Genomic DNA, 10,000 nt, shown 5'->3' on the forward strand with positions numbered 1-10,000 from the left:
CCCCTCAACCATGCCCCTCCAACGTACCATTCTCCGAGCCTTCCGACCCCTCCACCTTGCACATCTTCCCCAACCTGTCCCATCCTTCCTTCAAACGAGCCCACACCCTGCGTGAACTACTGGTCCACAGTTTCTTCCTTGACCCCCACCTCCCAGCTTGGCTCGTTCCCCTGCTCCTGTCCGTGCTACTGCATTTGCCCCTACCTCTCCAACACCACCATCCTCATAGGATCATGGTCCCTATCATATCACCGACTCCTTTACCTGCACTTCTAGCAACGTCATTTACTGCATCTCCTGCTCTTTCTGCCTTTCTCTGTACATCGGTCAAACGGGACGCCGATTGGATGATCGATTCACAGAACCCCTCCGAGACATTAGACTCGGCAATGACACTCCGGTCTCGTGCCATTTCCGCTCGACCTGTCATTTATTACAACACCTGTCTGTGTTCGGACAGTCTTTGCACAGGGGCCATCCGGACTCCCGTCTTCGCTGTGAACAGAAATTAATCTCCACACTGCTCGCTCCCCCCGTAGTGGTGGCGACCATTGTCGACAGCGACCGACCGACCGGTCGATCGATGATACCTGGCTGATCCTGCCAGTAGTCATATGCTTGTCTCAAAACTTAAACCATGCAAGTTCATACCGTAAACGAATGGTGAAACCGCGAATGGTTCAGGAACCGGACCTAATCCTCGGGACCGTATTCCTCACCACAAGGAGAGTGGATAACTGTGGAAATTCTAGAGTTAATACATGCAACTGAAGCTGCGGTGCAGGCCACACTCGGTCGTCGGGCCGAAAATCAGCGTTCGCCTCAGCTCGCCGCCAGAGCCCTCCCGCCCGCTCAACCGGACCAGGGCGGCGCACCTGCGCTCGCCCCCGGTCATGACGATGCGGTTGGCCTTCCGCACTGGTCGCGGCGTAAATATTGGAATAAGACCGACGCGTACGGGCCGTCGCAGCAGCCGCCGCACCCCGCGCGCGGGTCGAGGCGTGCGGCAGTTTCACGCTCTTCGATTTTGGTGACTCTGGATAACTGTCGCTCCGCTGGCGTTCGCTTCGATGACCCGGCGGGGAGCTTGCGCAGGAAACCATAGTCAGTTCCGGGGGAAGAGTATGGTTGCAAAACAGAAACTGAAAGGAACTGACGGAAGGGCATCACCAGGAGTGGAGCCTGCGGCTTAATTTGACTCAACACGGAAAAACTCACCCAGTCCGGACAACGGTAGGATAGACAGATCGATAGCTCTTTCTCGATTCGGTGGGTGGTGGTGCATGGCCGTTCTTAGTTGGCGATACGTCTGGTTGATCCGATAACAACGTGACTCTGGCCCACTAACTAGCGTGCCGATTAGTGCTTTTCTGGCAGCGCAGCGGCGCCGAAACCGTCGTCGGTAGATCCGTGCACGTCCCGCGCTTGCCGTTTCCACCGCTTTCCATCACGTCAGGCGCTGCGGCCGCGTCCGGCTGCCGCCCCTCCCGGGGCTATCGCGACGTCGTTGCAGAGTCGGTATCCGGTCGGCTCGGCTCGGCTCGGCTCGCGCGAGCCCAGCAGCGGTACGCCGTCGCGTCCGTGCCGGTCGGTTGGAGAATGCAGCGCTTCTTAGAGAGACGGCTGGCAGAAAGCCGCACCAAGCGGAGAGATAGCAGGTCTGTGATGCTCTTAGATGTTCGGGCCCACACGCGCGTCACACTGGAGGTATCAGCGGGCGCATTTACCCCGGCCGAGTGGGTCGGGAAACCGCTGAACCACCTCCCGTGATAGGGATCGGGGCCTGGAACTAACCCCATGAACGTGAAATTCCCGGTAGGCGCGAGTCATCAGATTGCGTCGATCACGTCCCTACCCTTTGTACATAACGCCCGTCGCTACTACCGATCGGATGGTCCGGTGAGGTCCTCGGATCTGGCCGACGAGTCCGCTTGCGCGCGGCGGCGTCCCGCGCCGTTGTCGACGTGTTCTCTGATGGCTCTCATAAGCCGCGGCCGGGTCCCCTCGCCTTCATCTCATTCGCCCCTCTAACAGTGCAGTGCAGCGCCGCGCAGCTGTCCGCTCCGATGCCACGCCTGCTCGCTGCCGATCCTGCACGCCCCATCGAGCAGGCGCCCGTCCGACAACCAGTGTGCTCGGCCGATGATACAGCGCGCTTTGCGGCTCCACGAGCATTTCATTTTTTCTCAGTTTCCCTTTCTTCTTCTCCCGCATCCACCGGCCTTCGCGACTAGCGGCAGCAGTCGCGAGCTGTTCTTCTGCTACCGCAGCTAGGTTTTCGTTTCGTTTCGCTTTTTTTCCCTTCGCGGACGACGCGCCGCGTCCCTTTCCGTATGTCATCGTCAGTAGTAGTAGTAAATATAGAAACCCTGGATGGGGATCACTTGGCTCGTCTGTAGATGAAGAGCGCGGCTAACCGCGTGAACTGATGCGAATTGCAGGACTCACTGAATATCGACACCTCGAATATACATTGCGGCCCCGGGATCCCATCGTCCCGGGGTTTCCATCTGGTTGAGAGGCGGTCACGACACAAAAACGCCGTCCGCCGATGCCGTCGTCGCCGTTAGCAGGCGGCGGGATGTCGTTAGTTGCAGGAAAGGGCGAGCCGGAGAAGCGTGGACGGAACCTCTTCTTTCGTCCTCCTTCTTCTCGCCCGACTAACGCGCGCCGCTCGATCCTCCATTTTCCGCCACGTCAGACCGTCATCGTTGCGCAGCAGAAGGGCAGAAAGAGCAGATGCAGTAAATGATGTTGCTAGAAGTGCAGGTAAAGGAGTCAGTGATATGATAGGGACGATGATGAGTGCCTGTGAGCATGGTAGTGTTGGAGAGTTAGGGGAGGTGCAGTAGCGTGAGCATGTGCGTGTGTATATATATATATATTATATATATATATATATATATATTATATATATATATATATATATATATATATATATTATATATATATATATATATATATATAAGTATATAGGTATATAAATAGATATTGAGAGATAGAAAGATAGATGGACAGACAGATGTGAAGAGAAAGGCTTAATGGAAAACTGAAAAAAAAAATGAAATATGTCAAGAAATAAGACAGAAGATTGGTGGTGGTGGTGGGAAAATGAAGGAAAGGAATAATGAATGGTTAAATGAAGAAAGGAGATAAAAAAAGAAAACTGGAAAGCTCTAAAAACGAAATCATGAAAGAATACTTAATGAAAGAAATTTAAAAGAAAGAAGCAAGAGAAGTAATAAATCCCAAAGGATTGAGAGCATGAGCTTGAAGTTGACAGAAAGACGCAAGCATGGCTGTATAGTCTAGGAGTTCGCTTTGCAAAGACGTTGTTTTGGTTTCAATTCCACTGCCCAGCTTTTTACGCATATATGTTCTACTATAGCGCCAGGTCGACCAATATCTTGTGAAAGAATTCGGTAGATGGAAACTGCATGGAATCTCATTGCGTATATACATACATTTAAACATACATATATGTATGAGCATGTATATATATATGTATATATGTATGTATGTGTTTGTGTGTGTGAGTGTGTGTGTATGTGTGTGTATGTGTTTGTGTGTGTGCGTGTGTGTGTCTGTGTTTCTTCCCATCTTCCCCACTGCTTGACAACTAGTATTAGTTGGTTTACATCCCAGAAACTTAGCGGTTCTGTAAAAGTGACAGAAAAAAAAGTACTAGGATAGATCTGCCAAACGAAAACTCTCCATGGTATGTCCTAGACTAATGACTGAAACAAACCAAAGATAAAAGAGAGAAACGGAGAAAAAGAACAGGAAACAATTATAGAAAAAGAAAGGGCGGGACTAGGAGAAAGAAAAGGAAAAGAGAAAGGAAGTAAAAAAGAAAACGAGGGTAAGACATTGAAAGAGACGAAGTAGAAGAAGACGTTAAGAAAGAATATTTGAAGGAGTATTTGAGAAATCAGGATGAAGGAAGGATGTAGCGAAAAGAAAAAAAAAGAGAGGTAGAATGAAAGAGTGAAGGAAAGAAGGATGGAACGATCGAATAGAAAGACAGAAAAGAGGAATGAAAGATAGAGAGAAAGAAGGAGGAAAGAGAAAAAGAAAAAAAGAAGGATGGAAAGAGAGAGAGAAAGAGAGGGAGAGAGAGAGAAAGAGAGGGAGAGAGAGAGAAAGAGAGGGAGAGAGAGAGAAAGAGAGGGAGAGAGAGAGAAAGAGAGGGAGAGAGAGAGAAAGAGGGAGAGGAAGAAAGATGGAATGCTCGAAAGATAAAGGTCAGGAAGAAAGAGAAGAGAAATGGGGGACGAAAGACAGTAGGAAACAAAGCAAGATGGAAAGAAAAGGAACCAGCAACAATTACTTGGAATTGGATGTTATTGCTTGTTATATAACAAGAAAAACAATTCTGACTTTTTCTTACACACACACACACACGCGCGCGCGCGCACTCACACATATTTATATGAGGACCAGCAACCCTCCCCCCTCTCATACAATTCAGAAATCAACTTTGATGTTGTAATGGTGTAATTAGTACATTAGGCCAGGCTAATGCAAATCGGCTTTAAAAGCTTTACTGAAACACGTTTAAGAATGCTGTAAATAATAATTCCAGACAAAATTTCTCCAGTCTTGTTCTCTATGTTTGCTCTGTTAACTTTATAATTATGGAGGCTACGAGCATGTCATTCTAAATCAGTGGTTCTCAACCACTTTTCATCAATGGACCCCTTTGATTGCTATTTTACTCGGGTGGACCCTCATAACCATTCCATGTTTAAACAATCCTATTATATTTTCTTTAACAATTAAATATTACTAGGAATTGTAACAAAAAATCTTACATTATTTTATGTATTGTAGAAATATTACCAATTTATTGTCCATAAACATTAACAATATACCCTTACATGGACGCAAAAGGGTCATATGGACCCCCAAGGGTTATATGAATCCCCAAGGGTCATATGGACACCAGTTGAGAACCACTGGTCTAAAGAGTACAAAACTTTCTTTCTCACACTATAACGGAATACATAGGGTTTTAAACAACGGTTATATGTATGTATGTACACACACGCACACACATACATAAAATGAACACACAAAAAATAACTGGCATTTTTATGTTCTATATATAATTTACACGTGTTTCAGTAAGCCGGTTGCTGTTATTAGGTAATTAGGCAATAGTATCGACTACTTTCGCAGTATCATCAACAAAAATCTATATATGAACAAACTCATCAGAAACTACTCAGGTTGATCTCCCCCACTCTCTCTCTTTCTCTCTCTGTTTGTGTCTGTCTGTCTCTCTTTCTCTCTGTCTCTGTCTCTGTCTGTCTGTCTCTCTCTCTCTCTCTTTCTGTGCGTGTGTATGTATATGGATATGGTAAAAATCAAAGTTAAACATGGAAACGATTAATGAGAAAGGACAATTAGGAAAACCTCTCAGCAGCTATGGGGTGAATTAGTGTAATTTCGACACACTTAAAGTCTAAAACTTTTAATCGAATGGTACTACTTCTCTGATTGTGACTGAGAAAGAGACTTAGAATATCGAGAACAACATATAACTAAGACGGAAATTTACGGACTGATACATGTAGTACAGTTCATTCAACTGAGTACGGAAAACAACAAATTTACCGAAAGATTATTAGTGCGAAGGAAAATAGAATATGTCTTTCTTCGTAATAGAACCAAAAGAGACACAGGAATGTAAGAAAATGCGATCAAGGTGAAGGTTGCAGTAAAAAAGACAGAATGAAGGAAAGAATGTTGGGAATGGTCTGGCAACGGCGGTGGTGGCGGCGGTAGTAGCAGTTGCAGAGTAAGATAGTAATTGAAAAAAAAATGAGAAAGGGGCCCTACACACATACATAATATACATGTATGCGTACTTATACACCTACCTTTACACACATTTTATGTATGTGTGTGCGTGTGTGTGTGTGTGTACATATACAAGCAAACCACACACACACACACACACACACGCGTGCACATACATAATAAGAAAAGGTGAATTCAGGAATTTTGAAAGAGTACTTCAGTCAGCACTCCATGCAAAACCTCGTCTAATTGTTGGTAATTTCATTTAATACTGAATGGAATAATTAATCTTTATATAACTTTTATAATTTTTATAGTGTTTATATCATGTACAGCCCAGCCTTTTGATTGATGTAATAATTCCACCAGTAATCGAAGCGATCGTAACTGATTAATAAATGTAATACCGCCTCCTTTGTTCATCCGATGCTTTAATATATACATATACATATGAATACACATGCATACATATATACATACATACATACACACACATATCTGTAATGATAAATGCGAATACGAAAGCGAATGTCGGTACATCAGTATGTCACACTTTTTCAACTTTACTCCTCCGACCCTCTCTCTCACTATCCAATGACACTTCTACTATTCCTCATGCTTTACCCCTCTTTCACCATTCAATGACTCTTCTGCTATTCTTCATTCTTAGTTTTTTCCTTAATCCTAACATTTTGAAAAAAATATTTTTCTAAATATTTTAACTATTTCTAAAAGTAATTTCCCAAATAAACATTTTGAAAAAATCTTTCTCTAAATATTATAATTGTATCAAATAATTTAACCATAACATGTGCTTCATAACGTTCGGAACTGAAATATGTATTGAACTCACTATCTTATGCAATATTACCTCTCATAACTCTAAACCATAGAAATGTTGGAAACTTAGTATTTTTTCAGATATTAATAAAATTTATCGGATCTATTTTCATACCGTCAGCCGTCGGAGCTTTGGAAACTTAGCGTACTCCGACTGCATGAAAATAGATTTGACTAATTTTATTATTACCTTAAAAAACGCTAATTATCCCCTGTAAAAAAATGTTTTCTTAATCCTAACATTTTGAAAAAAATCTGTCTCTAAATATTATAACTGTATCAAGTAATTTAACCATAATACTAATCTCTAAAAAGTTTTTTTTTAATCCTATCATTTTGACAAAAATATTTCTCTAAATATCATAACTATTTCCAAAACAAACATTTTGAAAAAAATCTTTCTCTATATATTATAACTGTATCAAGTAAGTTAACCATAACACGTGCTTCAGAACTTTCGGAACTGAAATACATAATGAACTCACCCTCTCATACAATATTACCTCTCATAAAAATGTTGGAAACTTAGTATATATATATGCACGCTCACACACACCACACACACACACACACACACACACACACACACACACACACGCATGCAGATGCACACACAAACACACATACACACAATGTATGTGGTGTTGTCAAGCCAATATAATTTGAAATGTTGCATATAACTTTTTTCATAAACATACACTTTTAGCCTCGTTCCCAAAAGTAAATCAAGTGGTTACGTTACAAGTTGTGAATAGAAAAAGCAAGAACTATCAGGTTAGTTTCTAGCTTATTTTTCACCTTTTAAGAGAAAGTATACCCATCTTATATTCACAGACATATATTTAACATATCGGTATTTATAGTGTATGTAAACTTCAACTCACCATAACAGTCCATATTCTAAACTGAAATTAAAATTAATTGAAATTATCCAAAAACTTTCGCATGCACTATTATGCAAATTAGACTGACTAGCTTAGCTGGTCCTAGTTTGTGTACACTATAAATAACGATCACCTACTCGGAGAGAGAGAGAGAGAGAGAGAGAGGAGAGAGAGAGAGAGAGAGAGAGGAAATAATAATCGTTCTCTGATGAACGTATAAGACTCGAAACTTGTCACATCAGATTCACATTTTCTGTCACCGCAGACCTTGAACTTGTGATGTAACAGCAATTTCTTTTTCTTTTTTCTATTTTTTTTTCCATTTTTCTGGGCAACGTAAAAATTATTCGTTTATGAAAAAAAAGGTATACCTTATAATTCTGATTATCCGTAAATGTAAAAACACACACAGGCACGCAGACATTCACGTGCATACATACATACATACATTCATACACACACACACACACACACACACACACACACACACAACACACACACATATATAATATTTAATGTATATATGTATATGTGTGTTTATATATACATACATACATATATGTATATATGTATATATGTATGTATGTATGTATGTTTGTATGTATGTATGTATGTACGTATGTATGTATGTATACATATATATATATATATATATATATATATACACATATATATATGTATATATATATATATATATATATATATATATATATATATATAGAGAGAGAGAGAGAGAGAGAGAGTGTGTATAAAATCATTAACATGATTATATCAGTGGCTAGCGTATAAAAAATGACCATATTGGTAAAATTTATTTCTTAGTACACAACTTTAAAAATATAATTATAATGAAGGGCACTGGGATGTCGGCACTTATACGCTAGCAGTAGGTGTCAAATACCTACAATCCACTCTAAATTTGTTCTCTATTTATAACCCAAGGCCGAATGTGAGGAAACGAGCTAAAAGACTTACAAATTTCGGATAATCCTATATCTTAAGATTTCGTGCGCTGTAATGAAGATTCTTTTACACTCCTCAGTAGAGCTAAACCGACAATATATAAACGAAAAATACATACACATACCAATAACAGTTTGCGTACAATATATACATGCATTTCACGCGTATATATTACATCTAATCGCCCATCTCGGCCATGTTGTTAATGTCAGAAATCATACGGTGTAATACAGTCCCGCAACGTGACATAATGACTAGAGAACTCAAAATTATTTATATTTATAAATTGAGGATATAATCATTAACACGATTGTATCAGTGGCTAGCGCATAAAAAACGACCATATTGGTAAAATTAATTTTTAAATACGTAATGAAGATTTCTTTGCACTACTAAAAGATAAACTGACAATTTATAAGCGAAAAATACCTATACTTGTAAATCCTCTTGAATATTTCCTCGCATTCGGCCTGGTGTTATAACTAGAGAACAGATTTAGAGTGGCTATATATATATATATATATATATATATATATATATATATATATATATAATATATATATATATATATATATATATTTAACTCATGCCACCCAAAACACATCAAAATAAACATACCTTTCAATTTGGCAAAAAGAATTTGCACAATTGTGTCTGATAGAACAACTCGGGACCTTCGTCTTCAAGACCTCAAAACAACGCTTATTGAAAGACAATATCCACCCTCACTTATCGACGAGGGAATTAAACGTACCAAACAATTGGACATAAAAACACTAAGAACAACAAAACATAACACCACACCTCAACTCAAAACATTACTATTTATATCAACACACAACCCCAGAAACAGTGAGGCATTCAACACTATTGTGCAAACTCTTCCTTTACTAACCGGAGATCCAAAAATGAACGACTTCCTGAAAACACACAACTCATCAAATGCAAAAAACAAGATAAATCGTTAAAGAGACTACTAACAAATGCGAAGCTTTACAAAACAACCACGAAACCAACGGTTGAAAAACGTGGACGCCCAAACTGTGGAACCTGCCCCAACCTACTTGAAGGCTCGGATTTCCTTTTCAAACAAGGACAGAGGTTCACAATTAAAACTAGTTTCACTTGTGCCTCTGAGAACCTAATTCATGTAATAACCTGCTCGGGTTGCGGACACAACTATATTGGACAAACGAGTATGACCTTGAGAAAGAGAACCACTCTACACAAAGAGCAAATCCTTTTTCCGTAATACAGGCAAATTCCCCTCAGTGAACATATAGAAAAATGTACAGATAACATCAAACCAAATTTCACAGTCTTCCCTTTCCACCAGTGCAAAGACACAATCTCTCCACAAGAACGTTTAAATAAAGAAACTTTTTCATTGAAAAATACAGAACACGTCTTAATATGCACGCATAACCAACTTTTATCTTTTTTACATATTTCAATTCACGATTACATCACAAAACTTGTCTTTGTCTGTACATATGTATTCCCCTCCC

At 40.6% G+C, this 10,000-nt stretch overlaps 2 long non-coding RNA genes and 1 pseudogene across 2 annotated transcripts in view; 2 read left to right on the top strand and 1 right to left on the bottom strand.

The window, feature by feature from the left end:
• The first annotated feature begins 644 nt into the window (after positions 1-644).
• The window catches only part of LOC118762333, a 25,216-nt gene continuing 15,860 nt past the window's right edge, over positions 645-10,000 (top strand). Inside the window, exon 1 of the long non-coding RNA XR_004998081.1 lies at positions 645-753. This is a non-coding gene — a long non-coding RNA (uncharacterized LOC118762333). The remainder of the gene's footprint in view (positions 754-10,000) is intronic.
• LOC118762334 overlaps positions 2,336-10,000 on the bottom strand; it is a 23,603-nt gene continuing 15,938 nt past the window's right edge. Inside the window, exons 3-4 of the long non-coding RNA XR_004998082.1 lie at positions 6,629-6,636; positions 2,336-2,443 (exon numbers count right to left, since the gene is read on the bottom strand). This is a non-coding gene — a long non-coding RNA (uncharacterized LOC118762334). The remainder of the gene's footprint in view (positions 2,444-6,628; positions 6,637-10,000) is intronic.
• On the top strand, positions 2,366-2,524 carry LOC115208786 (annotated as a pseudogene).

This window comes from Octopus sinensis, linkage group LG2 (assembly GCF_006345805.1).
Source record: "Octopus sinensis linkage group LG2, ASM634580v1, whole genome shotgun sequence".
Classification (NCBI taxonomy): Eukaryota; Metazoa; Mollusca; class Cephalopoda; order Octopoda; family Octopodidae; genus Octopus; species Octopus sinensis.